At 44.5% G+C, this 23,555-nt stretch overlaps 1 long non-coding RNA gene, 1 other non-coding gene and 1 pseudogene across 4 annotated transcripts; 1 reads left to right on the plus strand and 2 right to left on the minus strand.

Moving 5' to 3' along the window:
- The window catches only part of LOC146170931 (uncharacterized), a 57,012-nt pseudogene that overhangs the window by 7,276 nt on the left and 26,181 nt on the right, over positions 1–23,555 (minus strand).
- Positions 832–23,532, plus strand: LOC146170932 (uncharacterized). Of its 3 annotated transcripts, none has more exons than XR_014703059.1 (6): positions 832–1,512; positions 3,814–3,877; positions 7,612–7,740; positions 12,693–12,851; positions 13,099–13,287; positions 23,019–23,532. It is a non-coding gene; the product is annotated as an uncharacterized LOC146170932 (long non-coding RNA). The 3 variants fall into 3 exon arrangements; XR_014703058.1 differs by having other exon boundaries at positions 835–1,512; positions 7,612–7,745; positions 23,019–23,530; XR_014703060.1 differs by lacking the exon at positions 12,693–12,851 and having other exon boundaries at positions 834–1,512; positions 7,612–7,745.
- TRNAL-CAA (transfer RNA leucine (anticodon CAA)) lies at positions 14,627–14,699 on the minus strand. Its single transcript has one exon. It is a non-coding gene; the product is annotated as a tRNA-Leu (tRNA).

Raw genomic sequence — 23,555 nt, forward strand, 5'->3', positions numbered from 1 at the left:
TATGAGAGAGGGATTAAGTATAGTAACAGGACGTATAGTAACTGCATATGTTGTTTTCCTGAGTTAATGCTGAATGCAATGAGACAAAATCGAAGTAGGAGCATTTAATGTGATGGTCATATATTTGCAGAGGAAACCCTATGGTAAAAAATGTGTGCTAATATAATCGGGCATACAGGGCTTGATATGGCTTCAAACTTTCATTTTTGTGCAGCTGTATGAATCAAGTCATATATCAAGTGGCAGTCTGCAAGTCGGACTTGAACATATAGCAGCATTGCATGCAAATAAAGCTATATATTAAAGGCATGAAACGCGACAACACTTCGTCTCCGGGCCTCGTTACAGTTTGCGCCATTCTAAGACCATGCTGGGGACCAACCCTTCGATTTTAGCTGTGATGGTATTGGACTGTACATTTAATGCATGGATACTGAACTTAACATATGCTGGGGCACTTAGATTTACTGCAAAATTACGCTGGTAACGACGTTAGATCGACGTACTGTGCCACAAAAATTAAACAGTAGTATGTGGTTATTTATCATTAGATATCAAAAAGGGAGGAAAAGATGTTTGCTATCCCCGGCAGCACCTGGCTGAGGCGGCGAAAATAAAAGGATAGTAAGGAAGCGGTAGAGGAAATCAAAGAAGAGCGACAGAGAGAAAGGACAGGGTAGGCAAAAATAAGAAAATAAAGATATATACACTATATATGGTATAATGTACAGTAGAATGGTAGAATCCCGACCGCGCCTTTCGCAGTAATGTGGTGGTCACAAAAAAAAAAAAAAAAAAAAAAAATTAATAGCACATAATTTGCATCACGTGATATAATAATACCGCGGTAGTATGTATGCTGCTATGAATGCACACGTTAATGAGCAACACGTCCTCCACCAAAGCGCATAGAAAATGGGGTAATGTGAACGCGCGGTTATGTTAACCTCCGTGATTATGAGAGTGTATATTTGTTTCCTTTGGCCATATGACCACGGTGGACATCAGTAATAAAATGATAATTTTCTTTACTTTAAATAGCAGCAAGTGCTTCCTATCTGTTAAAACTACATGACAAATATCTGACCTAACCGGTTTTCCTGTCTGAAGACGATAATTTACTAGCAGACGATATCACGTCGCAAAACGAACGAAGCCAGAGCCATCCAAAGCTTTAGGCATTCCTGTAGCCAAGAGAGTCTGGGAGGCTGCGTTAATGGCGGTGTTTGTGCGCGGTCACGGTGTGCGATGCTCTTGTTGTACGCAAGTATTCATTGTTTCATATCTGCCAGTCACTGCCTGCAGGCAGTTTGTCGCGTGGCATGGAAGCTCCACAATAGCCTATGCGGTATGCGACGACGGGGGAAAGCTTTCGTGAACGTATCGCTTGTGAAAGCATACAAGCCACAGACTACAAAGAATGTTGCGAAGGGCAGGCTTACTGGTGTTGGCAGGCCAGGAGATGACCGCAAGAGAAGAACTTTTATCATGGAAATGGCGAAGAATTGGCAGGTAAGTGCTGTAACTATGTTTACACGGGCGTATGTACCTTTTCCCTATTCCTGTTTCTCATTGCAATGGCAGTAGGGCTAGCAGTAGCAGTATCGGCAGTTGCGCGTCACTAGAGAAACAAAACTTTATTGTCGGAAGCTGAGTTACGGGGTACCCTAGTGGAAGAGCCAAGTAGCCGTCAGCTGGGGGCTCGCTGTTTACGGCGCCTAGTTGTATGTATCGGGACGCACGTTACGTAGCACTGGGCGGCAAGTGGCCGTCAGCTGGTGGCTTGCGGCGACTTTTTCAGAGCGGTGCGCACGGCGCCCAGTTGTATGTATACCTATCGGGGTTTGTGCTAAGGCAGCAGTAGGGGGGGGGGGGGAGGGGAGGGAGGGAGGGAGGATGGAGTCTCCAACAATTTACAGCCCACGGCATCATCAGATGTGCCACCAGTTTTGCGTTTGATGCGGCCATCTTCAGTGGATAGAGGCTTTGTCTGTGTACATTCATCTTTCATGGCCTTAATATTTAAATTGCCTGCACACCTCAAAGGGCAGTGAGACATTTCCAGTAATGCTGAGGATGACGCTTAAATCAGTTGCGCAAATTCAAGCAAGGTATCAAACTATTGCAAAGATGCATTCAAAAGACTTATTGCTTCAAATAGAATACAGCCTGGTTCACTCCTGTGAATGCGTTTCGAATTTGCGTCCTGCGAGGGAAAATCAAAAGGTTCACATTCCAAAAAAAAAAAAAAAGCACCCAGCACGCAGTTGATAAATTCCCATTTTAGTTTTTGATCAATTCCATTTGGTATGTATGGGTTCAAGTCATTGAAAAAAAACAACAGCAGCAGGATTGGCTGAAAATACATTTTATCTATGTTGCGTCAACAGACGCTTTGGCAAGAAAAAAGGAAACGCATGTCCCATAGATGTAAATACGTCAGTATTTTTTCCTAGTGACAATGAAGCAAAAAAAAAAAAAAAAGGAATGGTGCACTTGTGGTAAATTTCGCTGACCTTCCTGTGCTCCACTGTAACCTGGCGCTGACAATCCATGCATCCGATGGTAACGCAATATTATAAATATTTCAAAGGCATGTAAGCTCTCAATAAGTGTGCTCACGCGCGTTAATCTGACTGAAAACTAAGCCAACAGGCGAGAGCACAGTGAGCTGCTGCCAGGGACGTTACTCGTGATGGTGAGTTTTTGAGAAAAGAACAGCAGTGAAAACATTGCAAACTATTATGTATGAACATGGATAGGCTCCGATCGGAACGAGCCTTCACTGCTCAGCTAATGCGCACGATAGTTACTTTTTTCAATTGATGTTTTGTGTGAGTGCCTGCCACCGCCAGCACCGCGTCGCATCGTTGCCGCCGTTGCTTGTAGCCAGCGAATGCCGAATTGGTGAACCTTCTAAGGAGTTTCGAGGGCGTGCTCGAGTGAAATGTGCTGAGCACACCCGCCGCGTCAGGCTCGTGAATGCCAAGAACTTCCATCCATATTTTTTTCGCTTATTCTGAGAGGGAAATATATAAAAAAAAAACATTTTTCCACTGCCTTCGCTGCTCAAGTAGCATGGTGCTGCCTAGTTTTCGTTCTCATGGCAGCGCAGAATTCAACGAGATATCACCTACGAGAAACCAGCTGTGTAGGCAAGAGTTTGCATGTGCATAGAGGGTAGCTATACTTGCCAAAGCCATTTATGTAGAGAGACGCAGAGTTCTCCGAGGCAGAACAATAGCCAGAGCCTGTAGCAATGATTACTTTTTTGCAATACTTTGGAGTAATTTGACGAAAGCAAACATGCTGGTTTTGTAGATACTATAGAAAATACAAAAATATGACAGAACATATATCTACTTATGAGCCCTTTTAGCTGTGAATTTATTGTTCGTCCAATCATCAAACCCCTACCCAGTGATAACACATCCGCTGCCAAAAACGGCCATTGTGTGCCAGCACCCTCAGTGGCCCGAACTCATTTTTCGCGACCAACTTAAAGCATTAAACGCTGGATAATACACAAAACAACCAGCAGTTATTGTGTCACTATCTACGTAACCAAAAGGCAGAACAATGTGCTTAACAAGCATTTCGAAGCTCTTTTAAGGCTTTCTCTTTGCTGTAAACAATGTTTTTCATTGTAGCTTGCATGCAAGGAGTTGTCAAATGTTGGTCACTTGTAAAAAGTGTTTAGCATTGATGCAGTGCAGTGCATGAAGGAAGCTTGCAAACATCAGCTTCTTGTTAATTACCTATAACGAGGTTGCAAACTCTACTTGACTTGTTTCTGTTTGCATGTGTTCGCAGAGAATATTGAAATGAAATTGGATACCCACCTTGCACATGGCGGAAGGGCAGGGAGAAGCAAGAGGTAAAGGCACTGAGGATTGAAACCCCTGTGTTTATCTCTGAATATTGCCTTCTGCTTTTGCTGTTATGTAAGAAGTGGTACCTGCAGCAGTCCCAAAGATGAGCTGCTTGGCAGCTGGCTAAGCCATGATGTTGTACAGCTGGAATACCTCTTTTGAAGGGCTTTTGGGGCCCCAGTGTTGAGTTTTACCTGTCTCTAAAGATTAGAAAAACATTGTTACAGGATGGGAAGCTAGTGAAGAAAGAGCATGACCGATGGTGATGGGATGGGATGGTTTTTAATAATGGGAGCAGGCCTGGATCAAGTGCTCATGCCTGTGCCACTGCTCGCTTCATCTTCATTGTCCTTAGCAATATTCAGTGTCGAAAAGAAATTGAAGATGTTGGTTACTTTCCTAAACTTGACTTGCTGCTCATTAATTAGATATCTGCACATACTCTAACAGTGAGACGCCTTGTGACAAGGCCAATGTTGGGAGCATGCCCAATCCTTCCCTTAAAGCATGCCAATTTTCATGCTTCGGGTTGTTTCTTATTGGTCGTCAAGAATGTGCTTCTAGTTTCTTATTGGTCGTCAAGAATGTGCTTCTAGTTTCTTGTTGCACTACTGGCACCCCGCTGACTAATTGGCATGGTCAGGCGCGTCTCATGCACTTACCTGGGAGCTTTAATGCAATTATGGTTATGCTTGCCTTCAGCACTTTTAACCGCATCTTATTAAAAGGCCATATTAGGAAAATAAAACAACAAATGCAGTGCTGTAAACAGCGCATTTCTAAAATGGCAATTTACTGTCTCCTTACATTTTAAGGGCCAGGTGAGAACTGTGGTCTCGATTTAGTACTTGGGATCTATATACAAGCAGAAACCATAAGTTAGTGTAACGTTGAGGAGAACAATAGAAAAATTCTCTGAACATTGCACCCACATTCCTTTCCCCGCTCTCCCCTTCTGGTTGGTCTGTTTTGTCTGTTGTATTCTGTTGTATAACACCCCCGAAAAATATTTCTGGCTAGGCCACTGGTACCAAGAGTACTGTCACCAACTTGCCCAAGCTTCCTTATCTGCTAATTTGATTCAAATGTTGCAAAAAGCAGTTGTGCCTTTACGAGCCACCACACTCCATGCGTATCATATGAGTGGACACTGCCACAGTTCTCATGAATGTAGTTTTGCAATAGAGCTGCATATTAAATGATCTACCAACAAGGAAAATGGTTGGTATATTTATTGCATCAGTTAAGGGGTCGTCGCCAAACATACAGCACCTTAGAGAATTCGGCACCAGGTGTTTGCATAAGTGATAACTCATGGACAGATGCAATTGATATCTTCAGCAAGTATGAGCAATACCCACACAGCTAGTTTTCTATATTTTGTTTTTATCTACAATATTACTCTGATTCATTGGTATTGTGTATAGGTGCTCCCCAGTGCATGCTCAAGTTTGCAACATCTTGTCTGCCTGTGCAAATATAAAGAAGCAGCGACGTGCAGACCGGAACTTTTTGTAATGAATGCGTTGCATGCGGCAGTGTATTTATGCTAATACACAGTACCGAAGATGTGCATTATCACAATGGTGTGCAAGTGGCCGAGCAAGGGAACAATAGGCACCTGCTCGCACTGGTGAGTCAGCAGAATGCCACTGCTGCAACAGTGCCTTGCAGCATGCCCTTGGCAATCAATAAGCAGCTACTCAGTGACAGAAAAATAGCATGCTTGTTGGTAACGAAGGACACGCATGGTCCTAGAGCCAGTCTCATCACCTGGTGTGTTACCATGAGTGTGTGCATGATATGCTGCTGTGGAGTGGTCCAGTAAATTTTGTCCTTGATGGCAGACTTCTGTCCATAACACTTAAGAAGCCAGAAGGTAGACATGGACAGTATCTTTGTACATAGTGTAGGCACATGAAGTAAACATTCCACTGCATGATATTTTGTGCAGTCTGCTACACATAAGCATAGGGCTTTTCCTTCACTTCCTTTTATTACGTGTTTATATAGCTTGTGGTCATGGAAGTAAAAATATTACAAAGAGTATTTTCTTTTGCATTGCACGGCCAAATAAATCAACAGAAATAGGAAATGAGAGCTTCACTTCTTAATTTCAGTTGTAAATAGCGGCTAGTGACTCTATTAGCTAAAGATGCATTGCTTAGTGTGTTATTTGAGTGGCTGATTTTTGGGGTGCTCAGCTCTTGATCTGAAGCTTTTCTAACTGCATTCAACTTTCTGGTTGGCTTTTAACTATTTGTATAACAATGTTCAAGTAACTGTGTTCTATTTGCTTCTTTTTGCACCCCAGGTTTTTATGTAACCCCCCCTCACATAATACTCCAGTTGGAGCCTGTGAGGTATGTGAGTAAAAAAAATACAGTAAACCCTCGTTAACACGGACTCGCATATCTCGAAAAATTGGTTAAGTTCAAAATTTTCCACGTCGCGCTTTCACCTCCCATAGGTACTATGTACTGACTCCCGTTTATCTCGAAGCATTTTTCGGGCATAATGCGGATATGTCGAAATTTTGACCGCAAAGATCGAAGACACAGGTCATTACCAAAAAGTGATAGGGGCTCCAAGCGAGTGCTTTGTTCTTATATTAAGTGCTAAACGCAGTCACGTTTAAAGAGCGAATACAAAATTCCCGCAGACGCAGCCGTTTTTCACCTTGGGAGCAGTCACGTAAGCACCGATCGCACGCGGGGGCTGATGAGTCTTATTGGGCGTGGTTCGGTCAGCTGCCCTCCGCATGTGCATACCGGCAAGAGCAAATTAGTGATTGTGTGGTTCTGTTTTGTCGCGCCATATTCACGAAGCGTTGACTGATTTTTGTTGTATATGTGGTGTCCGCAACAAAGTTGAATGCAGCGGCGGCAACCAACGGCTTATGCGATGCGTTTAGCAGCTAGAGGACGCTTTTGTCGGGCAGAATGCCAACGCGAAGCTGGCAAGCATTACCCAGTTCTTCCTTCAAAAATCATAAGGTTGAGTTTTTCCTGAGAGTTCTTTTCCGTTAATTACAAGAGCTCCCTTAGTGCAGTGGAGCGTTGACAGGCGTGACAGGCCGAGGGACGCCAAAGCATTCCGCTCGGCGCTGTCGCGCTCAGGTTCTGGGTTTGTAGAAAATTTCGCGTATCACCCAGAAGCAGCTCGCTAGGCAGCCAATCGCAGAAGGCTTTGGGCTACTCAATTTCCGTCCTAGTTCTTTTTTTTTTTTTTTGTGAGCGAAGTTGGTTTTCCTAGTCCGATTTGAGCGAAGAACCTGCAGACGCTCACTTCGTCTGATCCATGCATATATGAGCGCATCGAGACAATTCAGTAAAAGCTTGGTAGGGTAGTAAAGGAAAATAAATATGCTAGTGTGGGTAGATATTAATTTTCTAAAGGAGCAAGAGGAAGTCATTGCTTCCATCACAGTGTAGTAGCGCACCGCTGAGCTGTGACCTTTTTTTTTTTTACACGCAATGCGCTACAAAACCATTCAACACTGTTTTACCATGCGTCATGCTGTTTAGTGTTAAAAGCTGGATATAGCATAATTGTACTCCCCCTGACAGGCCCAATTGACCTTCATTTCCCCAGCTAGGGAACTGGAGATTGCGGACGCTTTATTAATGTGTGGAGCTATCCATGGTAGCTAAGGAGTTCAGCTCGGTTCTGCTCTCCTCGTCTGAGTTTTTCTTCCTGTTTTGACATGTAAATAATGTATATAAAACTTCTTTGCCAGCTCTACCTGCTGCTCCCCGTCCGATGTCTTGTCCACCTGATCACGCTACCCAGAAGCCTTGGCCCCGAACCTGATCGCATCAAGTGGATGGCTGCGGTGTAATGGTCTGCGCCTCCAGTCCTGACTCTGGTACAGTAAGTACATGGTCCTTCTCTTGGAACATTGCCAGGTTTTACAACTTGTAGATATTTGTAAGCTTCGGCAAATGAAGGGTGGTTTTAGAGGCAGATTGGTTTCCTCTAACCACATAGTGCAGGGACTTGCCATTGCTGCAGTAGTCATGGACTGAAAAAAGTTGCACAAACTGGAGCTGGTTTTAATCTTTGGGGAATTGGGCATTGACTGTGGGCCCATCCGCAGAAAACCAGAACTGATTAGGGCAATTGAGGACATCGGTGCGGACGCGGAGGAGATAGCAGAACGTTGGGAGCTTATTCAAGAAGAGTTAAAGAAGGCTGAGGAACAGGAGAAACTCAAAAAGGATCTTGAAGACAAGTAGAATGAAAGGGGGATCGAGAAAAAAACAGCTCGATCTGCAGTTAGCACAGGCAAAATACACTGGGAGACACACACCAAACTCCGTCGTGAGTCAGGAAGCATCAAGTGTTAAAATAAAAAACCTCTTGCTACCGTACAAACTAGAAGAAGACATAGGGTTTTTTCTCGTAAAGTTCGAGTGGGCGTGTGAAAATGTTGAGTTATCATCCGAGCTTTGGCCCCAGAAGCTGCTGACCATCCTCCCATGTGAGGCAGCCCAAGTGCTTGCTGGTCTGACAAAAGAAGGAGCAGCCGACTATGCTAAAGCAAAGGCAGCGCTTCTCAAAAAGTACCGCCTATCCCTCAGATGCGTTTTGCCGCCATTTCAGGGAAACCAGGTAACAACGTAATCAGTCGTTTCCGCATTTCACTTACAATCTGAAGGCAGACCTGACAGAATGGTAAAAGAGGAGAAGAGGCTTTCGGAACTCATGACAAAATAATAGAAGTGAATAACGGCCTGGGGGGCCAGTTGGTGCATGATGGAATTGAACGGCGGCGCAACATGGAAACGGACACAGACAAGAAGGGGACACCACATGCGCACACTACCAACTATTTATTAAATGGAAAGGTGGCATATTTATACGTCCATCTCAAGCATCAGACTCATCGCCACAGTCCGCTCCAAACCCAACACGTGAACGCCGAGCACCACCAACAGGAAATCAGACAAGATATTTCTAACCTCAGTAGATAAACTATCAAAAACGGGGGAAAAAAAAAGGTTTTCTTTTTTTAAAACGGAAGGGAGGCCATATTTCATAGCAAATGCAGTGTGGACCGAAAACAGCAGAGTAAGACATGAGAAGCGACCAGCCCGAACCCTAACAAATAAAAAATAAAACTATAAAACAATCATAGCAAAAGCAGAGTCAAAACAGTTAAGCAAAAGCAGTCAGAACCCTAAGCCAACAACAAAAGACGATCGTAGCAAAAGCAGAGTCAAAACAAAAGAAGCAAAAGCAGTCAAAAAAAAAAAAAGCTAGGCCAACAACAACAAAAGACGATCATAGCAAAAGCCGAGTCAAACAAAGGAAGCAAAAGCAGTCAAAAACCTCAACCAACACCAACATTCGTAGCTCAAGGAGAGTCAAAGAAATGAAGCAAAAGCAGTCAAACACAATCGTATACCAAAGGCATAGTCAAAAAAAGGGGGAGCAAAAACAGTCAGGAAATCGTTGTTTTAGGCTGTTGTTTTAGGTTTGACCGCTGTTGTTTCTTTTGTTTTGACTCTGCTTTTGCTACGATCGTTTTTAGTTGCTTTTAGGTTCCTGACTTTTTGCTCCCCCTTTTTTTGACTACGCCTTTGGTATACGATTGTGTTTGACTGCTTTTGCTTCATTTCTTTGACTCTGAGCTATGAATGTTGGTGTTGGTTGAGGTTTTTTGACTGCTTTTGCTTCCTTTGTTTGACTCGGCTTTTGCTATGATCGTCTTTTGTTGTTGTTGGCCTAGTTTTTTTTTTTACTGCTTTTGCTTCTTTTGTTTTGACTGCTTTTGCTACGATCGTCTTTTGTTGTTGGCTTAGGGTTCTGACTGCTTTTGCTTAACTGTTTTGACTCTGCTTTTGCTACGATTGTTTTATCGTTTTATTTTTTATTTGTTAGGGTTCGGGCTGGTCGCTTCTCATGTCTTACTCTGCTGTTTTCGGTCCACACTGCATTTGCTATGAGATATGGCCTGCCTTCCGTTTAAAAAAAAAAAATTTTTTTTTTCTTTCCCGTTTTTGATAGTTTATCTACTGAGGTTAGGAATATCTTTGGGTTTGGAGCGGACTGTGGCGATGAGTCTGATGCTTGAGATGAACGTATAAATATGCCACCTTTCCGTTTAATAAATAGTTGGTAGTGTGCGCATGTGGTGTCCCCTTCTTGTCTGTGTCCGTTTCCGTGTTGCGCCGCCGTTCAATTCCTTAATAGAAGTGATCTGCCTGGAACAATTCTATAGCTGTCTAGGAGCATGAACGTGTGTGTGGGTGCAAGACAGGCCGGGAAATAAAAGCTTAGAACGTGCAGCAGAGCTGGCCGAAGAATTCCATGCTAGGTGGGAAACGGAGTGATCGCGTTCTCGGGGAAACCCTAAAGCAAACTAAAACGTGAACCCAGACTGGAAACCTAGCAAGCGGCACCTTGGAGCGAGACGAAAGCCACAGGGCAGAGTCGAGTAACTACCCTAAAGTGACAGCCGACAAAGGGAAGGAAACAAAGAAAAATCGGTCTGTTTCCGATGCAACGAGCCCGTTCACTTTGCCAACACATAGGAAGTTGAAGGTTTTGTTCTCTTTGGCAGATGCAGATGAAAAAAAAACATGCGCCTGCTAGAGTCATACCTAAAAGATGCAGGTTAATGGGAAGCATTGTCGGGTTCTGAGAGATTCCGCGGCCATCATGGACGTAATCCACCTCACATACGTGAAGGCAGCTGACTTAACGGGGGATTGTGCATGTATTAAACAGGTTCCCGTAAAGAATAGCCCATGTTTGCCGGTCGCACGTGTCAGAATAGGCCCATTTGGCATTCTGGAAATAGAGGCAGCGGTATCACGGAACCTGCCAGAGCAGTTTCCGTACCTCTTTTCGAACAGGTCAGAGCAGATGCTGCAGGAGGAAGGTCGTAGCTTCGGTGACCGAGCCGTCCAAGCGCTCACTTGATTGAAAGCCCGCGAAATTGCAGCTGAACTAAGCCGAAAGAAGAATGAGCTTTCTTTCGCGATGGGCCAGGCAGTGGCAAACCAAGGTAGTATCAGATTTTGGCAGAGTGGCTCAGGTCAGTGACAGAGAGGACTTTGAAGGCAAGGAATCGGGCACCGTGTCCCCGAATGAATCAAGGGAGATAGCGTCTATTGTAGTGCAGCCACGTGTGGAACCTTTGTTAGCTCTGGCAAAAGTCGATAGACGATAGCAGCCGAGCCGTAAAAGACATGGTAAAAATGAAGATAAATACGAAAAGCATTTGTGGCGAACACCCTTCCTCCCAAGTGTGGCAGAGCTTCACAAAGGCCAACCTAGAATGCCCCAAGCTAGGGTGGCTGCGGGAAAAAAAAAAAAGCTGCGGAGAATTGAGCGGCCGAGAAGGATAGAATGAGTATGGGAGAAGAATAGGAAATAATGAACGTACTGTATGCATGAAGTGCACGTCATAGCCATCGTACAAAAATTTTGAAACCGAAGCAGCGATCTACGTATTCTAATTCTATAGGAAACCATTTGGGAGTAGAAAAGAGCAACTTAATAAGATGTGCATGGTTCTTAAATGAACAATATGTATACAAATGGACGGTTTATTTATTTATTACAAGTTCCTGCAGCGCCCGAAGGCATTATTGCAGGGGGAGAGATGACACGTAATCTTGCTGGGAACGCCAGTGATAAAATACATAAAAATGAAGAAAATAAGAAAATAACAGGACACAAGTGATAATGCGGAAAGAAAAACATGCATCTAAAGGGGGCAACTGCGCGACGAACAAAGTGATGAAAACACTCAAAAAACAAAGTAATGAAGGAAACACACGCAAGAGAACTGGGCGCCACGTCACACATCCGATAAAAAAGCCCGAAATAAATTTTCAGTGCAACACTCAGTGATGCCAGCTGGCAGCCGGTTCCACTCATTGATCGTCAGTGGAAAAAACGAGGTTTTGTACACATCTGTCCGGCATTTTATTTCGCGGATCTTCCACTGATGGTCAAGTCGTCTAGAAAAAAAGTGAGGTTGAAGCAGGTACCGGTCTTTGTCAATGCTGAACTTTCCAAAATAAATGCGATACATGATCTGCAGTCTGAAATGTTTTCTGCGGTGAGCTAAAGATTCCCAACCAAGATGATGTTTAATAGACGTGACACTAGATGAAAAATTATAATTATTAATTGAATAGTTACAGTAATGGAGTGTTGTGCTAGAATTCTTTACAGCCGTGACCGCAATAAATATTACTCATATTGCTCTTAGCTTTAAGCTCTGACATTGACAACTCTATCCAAAGAACCGACTGGTAGTGACAGGTTGTTTACAGCTGTTGATGAAAACATAGGCCATCATGATATTATTGCAAGCATATTTGCTCCTTTTTGTACTTGGTTATTACAAGCAAACTTAATTTTGGTCCCTATTCCTAGGGACGCTGCACCTCTTACAACACCCACTGTTCAGTCGCTTTCATTTAAGGTACAAATGCGCCACTGCTGCTCGGTACCTTGGATGAGGTTTTCAATGGGGTTACCTCTGATACCTAGCAATTGCTGTAATATTTATACCAACTACTGCAGTGAAAAAAAAAGGTAACACTGCATCACTGTAACTGCTGCATGCACCTTTAAACGTGCCTTAATTTCATTGCCTATTCTTATCGACACATGGCCTCTTGCTATTGCTTTGTTCAGTAAGCAATCGTCTTTCATTGCTTCAATTTCTATCTCTCCACCACTTTCTTGTTGCTCCGGGTGTGATCATGTGATTTCATTGTTCAAATCGTATTGTTTTATCACATGTGAAGGATTTAGCCTATACATAATGGGTTTTTTTTTTTTTTTTTTTTTTAGATGCGCATCGGGAGTGTTTTCTACATAGAAATGAATCGATTGAGTTGTATGACTGGCGCAAAAACCGACACAGTTTGGCACCCCCAAAAGATCTGTGTCCTGTGGTTGGAAGGGGAATAAAGAAGAGGATAATCAGCGGAAAAGCCTGCCTAACAAAAGGTAGCACTGCATCACTGTAACTGCTGCATGCACCTTTAAATGTGCCTTATATTTATTGCCTATTCTTATAGACAGTGGACCTCTTGCTATTATTGCAGTAGGCAACCGCCTTTCAAGCTTTAATTCCTATCTCTCCACCACTTTCTTGTTGTTTCGAGTGTGATCATTCGATTTTATTGTTCAAATCATATTATTTTATCACGGGTGAATGATTTCGCCTACACATACATGCTTTCATTTTTTTTAGGTGCGCACTGAGAGTGTTTTCTACGTAGAAATGGATCGATTGAGTTGTATCACTGGTGCGAAAACCAACACTTCGGCACCCCCCAGAAGATCTGTGTCCTGTGGTTGGAAGAGGAATAAAGAGGATAATCAGTGAAAAAGCCTGCCTAAAAAGTTACAAAGATGACGCAAAAGCGAAATGCTGATCAGAGTGAGTGATTACTTCTGGTATCCCACTTCACTTGCTATGTGATGTGACTGTATATGAAGCACCTTAGTATATTTTGTGGTATACTCGCTGAAAATTGTGTAAATACTAAATTTTTCCTTGTTCAATTAGTTTGAGTGACGCACAAATTGGATTAAAACGAAGTCATTCACACATCTAATGCCCATAGACATTACATACGTGGATGACCCCATAATTGTGTTCATGCAATAGTTTGTCGAATACATTAATATGTTAAAAGTCGCCTTTTTTACTGTTAACCGGAGTAATACATATGCTCCATATCATAGCATTATTTGCCTATAGTTTGTAACTGCTCTTTCTTAAATTGTATTCTACAAAGTATACGTGTGTCATCTTGTACGTCTATTTAACTCACGAACAATTTGCGATCGAATTCCTTTTGTGATGTTGTTTCAGCTACAAATAACGAATAACAGTTGTGACAATATAGGTGGCTTTAGGTATAACGCGTAGCGCAGAAATCTTTAATATATGCGATGATATTTTTATTCACCGCATTGCCTAAACGAACATGTTTAAAGAGACGAAATGAAAACAAATATGCATGTCTTCGGACACGAACAGTAATCGTGGTGCCATCACCATTTTATTTTAATTAAATTTTCCTATGTCGTGGGCTAATGTCTCGACACAAAGGAAAGACCCTTAGGTTTGCAATATGCAGCATAGTTTTCCCGAAAAAAGAAAACAAGAACGCCTATCACTAAAGAAAACACCGTTTTTTGTCGTTTCAAAAAGTTGCACATTTGGAGGCCTGCTGCTTGCGCACTAAAATTTTGTCATCCATTGTTTTTTACTCACCAAATCAACATAACTTTTATTTGTATAAGAAGTATTAAAGGCTTGTTTCATTGATTCAGTTGATTTAGTAAAAAATCGCAAACTTTGCTTCAGGAGCAACGCGCTACAAAAATGTTAATTTTCGACCTTACATACTGGCGTAATGCGTTACGTTATTCGCAGTAAAACATTCTGTGTTTATTACGCAGGTTATATTGTTATTTTAAGGCAGAATCTGGAGCTCTATGCTGGTATGTGTGTTCTTTGTAACACCTTCAAAATTATTATGCTGGAAAGAGATTTGCTTATGATTATAATTATAAAAAATTACACATTGAAAAATGACCTTCAAAATTATATGAAGGAAAGAAGCCAACAGTCGGCGAGGCCGAGGAAAGCGTTGGGGCTGGTACTTTTGTCTTTTTTTTTTAATGTTTACTTGGATAACCACAGAAATTATTAATGTAATCTGATTAGGGGAAAGATAATTAAACACAAAGTAGAAGAAAAAACAATGTGCCGATGGTGGGAACCGAACCCACGACCTCCGAATATTGCGTCCGGTGCTCTTCCAACTGAGCTACATCGGCCGCTGTCCCCCCTGCTACTTTCTTGGGTATTTATGTTGTCCATATACGAACCTTGAGAGTGTTCACCGGCGCCACCCTCAACCATAGCGGTGGACGTGGAACGGCCTTTGTTACCGCCAGCGTCACATAGAACGTGATCAAGAGCGAGGGCGAAAGCTGTGCTAGAACCCTGTTACGCTACCTATGGCTTCAAGACTGCCAGAACCGAGACCTCCGTACGCTACAAGCAGATCAATTAAGGGGAAATGAGGGTGCTCGTTGTAATACATGAAGGAAAGAAGCGAATAGTCAGCGAGGCCGAGGAAAGCGTTGGGGATTGTACTTTTATGTCTTTTTTTTTTTAATGTTTACTTGGATAATCACAGAAATTATTAATGTAATCTGATTAGGGGAAAGATAATTAAACACAAAGTAGAAGAAAAAACAACGTGCTGATGGTGGGAACCGAACCCACGACCTCCGAATATCGCGATTATCCAAGTAAACATTAAAAAAATAGAAGACATAAAAGTACCATCCCCAACGCTTTCCTCGGCCTCGCCGACTGTTGGCTTCTTTCCTTCATGTGTTATAACGAGCACCTTCATTCCTCCTTAATTGATCTGCTTGTAGCGTACGGGGGTCTCGGTTCTGGCAGTCTTGAAGCCATAGGTAGCGTAAGAGGGTTCTAGCACAGCTTTCGCCCTCGCTCTTGATCACGTTCTATGTGACGCTGGCGGTAACAAAGGACGTTCCACGTCCGCCGCTATGGTTGAGGGTGGCGCTGGTGAACACTCTCAAGGTTCGTATACAGACAACATAAATACCCAAGAAAGTAGCAGGGGGGACAGCGGCCGATGTAGCTCAGTTGGAAGAGCACCGGACGCGATATTCGGAGGTCGTGGGTTCAGTTCCCACCATCGGCACGTTGTTTTTTCTTCTACTTTGTGTTTAATTATGTTTCCCCTAATCAGATTACATTAATAATTTCTGTGATTATCCAAGTAAACATTAAAAAAAAAGACATAAAAGTACCATCCCCAACGCTTTCCTCGGCCTCGCCGACTGTTGGCTTCTTTCCTTCATGTATTATAACGAGCACCCTCATTTCCCCTTCAAAATTATAGTATTGTTAGTTATGGTCATTAATAAACTTGATTGAATACTACTGCACCTAGCAATAAAAAAAGAGTGCAGGACAGAGAAAAAGTTCAGCCTTCACTTGCGTTTTGTCATGAATTTGACAGAAATAGGGAATAATTCAATTTTATGCCGACAAGCAGAAAAAGGGTTTATAAGCTCTGACAAGGCTTTAAATTTTACAAGACTGTAACTAAATTCAGCAAATACTAAATTGAAGATTTGATGCCTACTCCATGAGGTGGAGCCATATAAGCACATCTATAGAATAAAAACAGGCATTTTTATGTTTCTAATAATTCATTTTGCAGAATTGAATATATTTACTGACTCGTATTAACAAAGTAGTTTGCATTGTTTCCAGAGATTTTGATACAAATCGATGTTGTGGCAGTTTCTTCAATTCTAATCAGTTTTCCTTATTTTACCATTTTTTTTTTAATTTTGTCCGATTTCAATATAATATGCAGAAAAAAACAAATCTAGAGCTTAAAATTTTTTTAGAAATAAAGAATGGAACCTTGATAATCTAGAGATAGTTTCAGTGCCACAATATTATTGGATCTTGCAAGAATGCAGACTGAATTTGGCCATTATCAGGACAAGCACTCGGTTTAATATTCAACGTTATATTTTTAAACAATATAACGCAACACATTTTAGTCCGTGATATTTTTGAGGCACTGAAGATTCTTGACTGGGATTTGAATGAAAATCGAATATGATCCTTTTTTTATTTGCAGCAAATTTACACTTTACTGCTGTTTTCGAATTTTGGGCAATTTTGATAAGTTGTGGAGAACACACCTTGCGGTCTGGAGCTGCAAAAATTGCTTGGAATTAAGAACATGCGTTAGGAAGTGAAAACATATTTAGTGCAACCAACCTAAGCATCATATTCCAGTATATAAGATTAAAAATGAATATTTTTGCAGCCCATTGCTCTTGAAGCAAAGTTTGCGATTTTTAATAACTCGACTGCAAAAACAAGACGGGTTTCTAATAGTGTTTGTAAATGTAAAACCTGCATATATTTAGTGAGTAAAACATACATGACAAAATCGTGGTATCCAAACTTGCAACATTTTGAAATGACAAAAACAGCGTTTAATTTCTACCTCTAAAGATATACCGTACAATTTTTTTGTTTTCAAGGAAACTACGCCGTATCTTGCAAAGCTAAGGTTAATTCCTTTGTTTCTGATATTTGCCCATCACATACAAAAATTTAATTGGAAACTAAAGATGGTCATGGGACCTCGATTATAATTCTTATCTAAGGCACCCATATATACGCTGTGGGAAAGCCGCTATCAAGGGCTTATTTTTAAAATTACATATTTCGAACGGTTGTGCCATCTAAGAAAATTTGAAAGCTAGGCGCACCTTCGGTGTCTCCAGCCCTCACTTTCTGTTACAGCTGCATTTGCGAAGCTGAATTAATACGTTGAGTACTTTATTTTAGCCACGTATATTGCACTGTTGCGTGTCAATTTTAAGAAAGGCCGCAGTGACGCGATTCTCGTAGTATTTGTAAGTGAAATCTGTAAAGCTTACAAATCTACCCATTAATATGCTCTCACGCAGATTTTATGCATGGTACATTACACCTGCTGTGTCCGATAGCTTGAGACAAGGGTTAGAAATAAACCATTGGAAACAGGCGATGGAAACCGGGGGTGCATTGCTGGCAGCCACTTCGCACAGCGCAGTACATTTTTATTTTCTGCATAGGAAAGTGAGGTTATTCTCTCCAAGTACTAAATATTCACTTTAGACAATAAATAGGACTTACAGAGTCGGCGAGCACGTTCGGAAACCCCTGTTTCAATATTTGCGGTTAGAAACCTCATGTAACTTTTTATTCGTCTGCAGAAAAATTCCGGGTTATGTAAATACCGAAACCGTTACCAGCCCATTCGCGCACCTCAATTGCGCTGCTCTCAACATGATTTTGAGCGGACGAAACAACCTGCCGCTATGATGGCTGGCCCCATGCATGAGTAAGGGTGATATGCTGGCAATGGTTGCTTCACGTCAGCCCTTTGGCACACATGAAGGTGCGAGTTACAGTGAGCGCGCCGAACTTTGCAATGCGGATAACGACTACAAAGCGGTAAGGATATAAATGAGTGTGAAATGGGTTTTACTGAGGGTTCAACAGAATATAGTCCTCTGTAAGCTGCATGGCGAAAGCACAGGAACACAGTCCGTCTAGGCACAAACCAGCGAGCTCGAGCAGCGCAGCGGCACTTCGTTGTTCTCTTCCTCGTGTTTCGTGACATCTGCTCTTCGTTCACTACAATTTCCCGGGAGCGAAGAGGAGCCACCCTGGCGACCTATGGTGAGGGCAAGACGAGCGGGTCGTAGTATGTTTTGAGGCGGCTCACGTGCACAGTTTCGCGGCCGCGAGGACGCATGTCCGAAGAGGGAGTGAGTGGCTCCACGATATAATTTACAGGGGAGGTTTGGTGAACGATGTGGTAGGGGCCGTGGTATTCAGTTCGAAATTTCGATGACAATCCCGGTGGGGTGCCAGGAACCCAGAGCCAAACGAGGGACCCTGTAGGGAAAACATGTGGCGTCTGATCTTTGTCGTGACGATGCTTTTGGCGGCCTTGAGATTCCGATGTTAAACTGCGGGCCAGCTGGCGACATTCCTCCGCATGCTTTACAGCGTCAGAAAGTGGAGTCCACTCGGAGGAGTCTGGACGATATGGTAATATAGTGTCCATCGTGGACAAAGCCTCACGCCCATAAAGGAGGAAGAAAGGGCTAAATCCAGTGGTTGACTGCGTGGCGGTGTTGTACGCGTACGTCACGAAAGGAAGAACAGCGTCCCAGTTAGTCTGATCGGCGGCAACGTACATCGTGAGCACATTTCCAAGAGTATGATTGAAGCGCTCAGTCAGCCCGTTAGTTTGAGGGTGATAGGCTGTGGTGGTTCGATGTATGATGCGACATTCGGCCAGTAGAGCTTCAACGACATTGGAAAGGAAGACTCGGCCTCTGTCACTGAGCAGCTCACGCGGCGCGCCGTGGCAAAGGACAAAATGATGAAACAAGAACAGGGCGACCTCACGGGCAGTAGCGGCAGGTAGGGCAGCGGTCTCCGCATATGGGGTGAGGTGGTCGATACCGATGATAATCCAGCGGTTCCCAGAGACCGTGCAGGGAAGTGGCCCGTAAAGATCAACGCCAATGCGATCAAAAGGACGGGCCGGGCATGGAAGGGGTTGTAAGGGGCCAGAAGCACGAGGTGTGGATGGCTTGCGGCACTGACAGGCGATGCAGGAGCGGACATATTTGCGAATATAACCGTACATTCCGCGCTAATAGTAGCGTTGAGAAATTCTTTGAAACGTCTTGACTACACCAGGATGGGCACACTGAGGGTCGGCATGGAAAGGGGCGCAAATTTCGTGTCGTAAATGGCGGGGAATGACGAGAACCCACCGTCGACCATCAGTCATATCATTGTGGCGGTAGAGAAAACCATCTCGTAGGGCAAAGTGTGGTGCTTGACGGCGTAAAGTCCGAGAAGGCGCAGCGTTGGAAGAAGTGGACATGATGTCGATAAGAGATGCGAGCCACGGGTCTTTGCGCTGCTCCGCAGGCATATCTGCGATGGTTAGAGTCGAGAGGACGGGATCAGCTGCCGTGGAGCAAGCAGGTTCGCTGGATAGGGGAGAACGAGACAGAGCGTCGGTGTCCATGTGTTTACGGCCAGAACGATATACAACTCGAATGCCAAATTCCTGAAGGCGGAGGGCCCATCTTGCGAGGTGGCCGGACGGGTCTTTAAGAGAGGACAGCCAACATAACGTGTGGTGGTCCGTGGCGACGTCAAACTGGCGACCGTACAAGTAGGGTCTGAATTTCGTTAGTGCCCACACAATTGCCAAACACTCCTTTTCTGCAACTGAGTAGTTGCATTCAGCTTTAGAGAGAACACGACTCGCGTAGGCGAAGACGTATTCCTGAAAGCCGTTTTTTCGTTGAGCCAAGACGGCTCCGAGGCCAATGCCACTCGCATCAGTATGGACCTCAGTGGGTGCGGTCGGGTCGTAGTGGCGAAGGATTGGTGGCGATGTCAAAAGATGGCGCAATGCGGTGAACGCTTCGTCGCACTCGGCTGACGAATCACTTAACTGACTGTTTCCCCCGAGTAGCTTCGTCAGGGGTGCAATAATAGAAGCAAAGTTCCGTATGAAGCGTCGAAAATACGAGCACAGACCTATGAAGCTTCGAAGTTGCTTGAGTGAGAACGGTTTAGGAAACTCTGCGACTGCGCGCAGCTTGGCCGGATCAGGACGAACACCTTCCTTAGAATACGATGTGACCCAAAATTGTCAACTGCTGGGCACCGAAGTGACAGTTCTTAAGATTCAATTGTAGGCCAGCGTCAGTAAGACAAACCAAAACTTGCCGCAAGTGCTCTAGGTGCGTAGCGAAGTCAGTGGAAAAGACAACAATGTCGTCCAAGTAGCAGAGGCAGATGTGCCACTTGAACTTCCGCAAGATGTTATCCATCATTATCTCGAATGTGGCGGGCGCATTGCACAGACCGTAGGGCATCACATTAAATTCATAAAGGCCATCCGTCATCACAAATGCGGTCTTAATCTCGGTCACAGGCGGCCATTGGTACTTGCCAGTAACCGGAACGTAAATCAAGGGATGAAAAGTACTCGGCACCTTGGAAGCAATCAAGAGCATCGTCTATACGCGGAAGGGGGTAATTGTCCTTGTGGGTAATTTTGTTGAAGCGTCTGTAATCGATACAAAAGCGAAACGAACCATCTTTCTTCTTGACTAACACCACTGGTGAACACCAGGGGCTTTGAGATGGACGGATCACACCACGTTGTAGCATGTCCTCAACTTGCTTATTGATCACGCGACGCTCTGCCGCTGACACACGATAGGGCGCTGTCGAAAAGGCGTTAGAGCCGGTCTGAATGTGATGCGCGACTGTGGAAGTGTGGCCGAGAGGTGTGTGGGCGGCGTCGAACGCGGAGCAAAACGTCTGTAAAAGGGCCGCAAGCTGTGTTCGGTAGGTGGAAGGAAGGGCGTCATCGATGGCGGTTCGGAAGGAGTCGTCTGGCAACGAATCAGGCGTCGAATCGGACTGCAGAGCATCAATGTAGTTACCACATTTGGTCTCGGAGGCATCCAGGTCAGAGAGAAGGTGGGCTGGTTCAATGGAACTGGGAGATTCCCCATGTAGCAAAGTAATCGGGCGCAGAGACGGATTGTAGATGAGTAGCTTCGTGAAGCCACCGTGAACATCGAGAACAGCAGACGACAGCGGCAGGTGCTTGCGGTGGATGAAGGATGCAGACGGCGTAAACAGAACACTAACGGCTGACACGGCAGGACACGAAAGAGGTACAAGGGCACAAGCTTCTGGAGCTACGTCGACATCTTCAGCGATGGTAAGCTTTTGAGGACACACTGAACGGTTTTCGTCGTGCAGTACGTCGCACAGTGCAGAAAATTCCACTTCAGCTCGGGCGCAATCGATCACGGCATTATTTTTAGACGAAGTCCCATCCAAGGATCACATCGTGAGAACAAGACGACAAAACTACGAACTCGACACTGTATAAAAGACCTTCAATGACGACACGCGCTGTACCGTCTGTTGCAGAAGTTTGCGGCCCAACGCGCCGGGCAGAGGAGCAGTATCGCTCCCGAGAGGCGGCGCTGCGCCCGCCGGCGCTGCCTGGTGACGTAGCTATAAAGAGTGAGGAGGCTTGTTCTCTTCCCCTCATCCCGCGGCTGAGAGCAAAGATGTGCGATATCAACCGCGGGATGAGGAGAAGAGAACAAGCCTCCTCACTCTTTATAGCTACGTCACCAGGCAGCGCCGGCGGGCGCAGCGCCGCCTCTCGGGAGCGATACTGCTCCTCTGCCCGGCGCGTTGGGCCGCAAACTTCTGCAACAGACGGTACATGCTGCTAAAGGTGCAATCCTCTCTTCGCTGGCAGTGCGGAGCGACAAACCGTTAAATGGCGTTGTAACTTTTCGTAATCATCGGCAAAGTCGCTCATGAATCACAGACACTGCAGCACCTGTATCGACCAGCGCATGTACAGGCAGACCATCGATAGAGATTACTATAACGTTCGTGGGCAAAATATGAGGCCTTGAGCTTTTCGCAGAGCAAGCAGTTCTCGCCTCATGAACCGCGGAACTTAGTTTCCCTCATCAGCAGGGGGTGGTCGCCAGCTCATTGGTGACAGTGACCTGCGACGTGGAGAAGGAGAACGATGGGTCGTGTACGAACGCTGTTCGGCGTCGTATGCAGGTGAAGACGGAGCAGAATGAAGCAGCGGTGGGGAGTCCTCCAAAGACGCAGGCTCGGGACACGCAGCCATGTGGCGATGGCACCGACGAGCCACGTGTCCAGGGCAACCACAGTAGTAACTTGGGCGATTGTCCGAAGTGCGCTACGGGTTGTAATAGCGTGGAGTCGCAGGATGAAGCGGAGCCTTTTGAGGAAGCGGTGCATGGCGTAGGACAGGCTGCACGGGTGGTAACGGCTGAGGCGGAGGCCGCGCAGCTACTGCCGCGTAGGTCAAAGGGGCTGGGACAGAAGGTTGGCTATATTGTAGTGGTCCTCAGACGTATGTCAAGGGAGCGACAGCAGGAGCTTCAGGAAGCGTGGGAAGTACTGAGACTTGTTTGCGGATGACTTGCTGCAACTTTGGAACCAAAGGAGGGGAAGCGTCAGGACGATGGGGAACGAGGGATGTATTTTCGGGGTTTCCTATTGTACTGGGGAACAAAATGCAGACGTGAGGGTTCTTTATCGCAAATAATGAAACGTGGTTTGAGCCGGTACTCTTCAAAGTAGCAACACCATTTAATGTGTAAGTCATTAATCAGTAACTTGGGTAAATAATGTCAATTAAGGATTCCAAACAAAACCTTTTCTGTGGTGCTCAAGGTAGCTTCCAGTGATATGTATTTGGTTTCCTTCCCCTGCCTCAGAAATGTCTTTTTTCCCCCTTGGATCAAATTTGCTTACACAAGCAGTATATGTGTAAAAATATATCATCCGATGACTACACCACTGATCCCACTGAAGGTCCTTATAAATGCTTGAGTGACAGCCTTTTATCACTTTAACAGGCTAGAAAATTCACATGAATACGGAGTGAAGGCTGATATTTTCTTTCGTATATTTTCTAGGATGCCTGAGGAGAGGCAGCGTGTACCTGAGTGACGTCCTCTCCAGGAAGACCGTGGCAGCAGTCAAGCGATGGCTCGTAACAGTGAAGTAATGGGACGGCAGGCACAACGAGCAGGGAAACGTGGCATCCTTAACTCAGCCTAGAAGCTGAATGCCAGAATAAATTGCTGTGAAGCCTCACAAACTTAGTAAGCTGTAAGTGCAATTTTGTATTAGGAGGGCTTTGAGCCTTTCGAATATTTAAGAAAGACCAATAAAAAGTGCTGTTTAAACCTACATTTGTCGATGCACAGGCTTTTTTAAGCTACATACGTATGGGTTGCTTTTCACCTGCCCGGCGAACAGCATTGCTGATGCCACAAAGTTAGAGCCCGCTTGGAGGAGAAGATGCGCATCTCAAAATGCTGCCGCAGCACTAATTTTCAGCAACAATAGCACTGCGGACGTTTTAATGGGTAAACGATAGGCCATGGATGAGTAGATCACTAATTACACATGGATAGGCCACTGAGCAGCGTGTACTGCCGAAGTAGTTG

Source organism: Amblyomma maculatum, unplaced genomic scaffold (genome assembly GCF_055883805.1).
Source record: "Amblyomma maculatum isolate TAMU_Amacu unplaced genomic scaffold, ASM5588380v1 scaffold_27, whole genome shotgun sequence".
NCBI classification, from domain to species: domain Eukaryota; kingdom Metazoa; phylum Arthropoda; class Arachnida; order Ixodida; family Ixodidae; genus Amblyomma; species Amblyomma maculatum.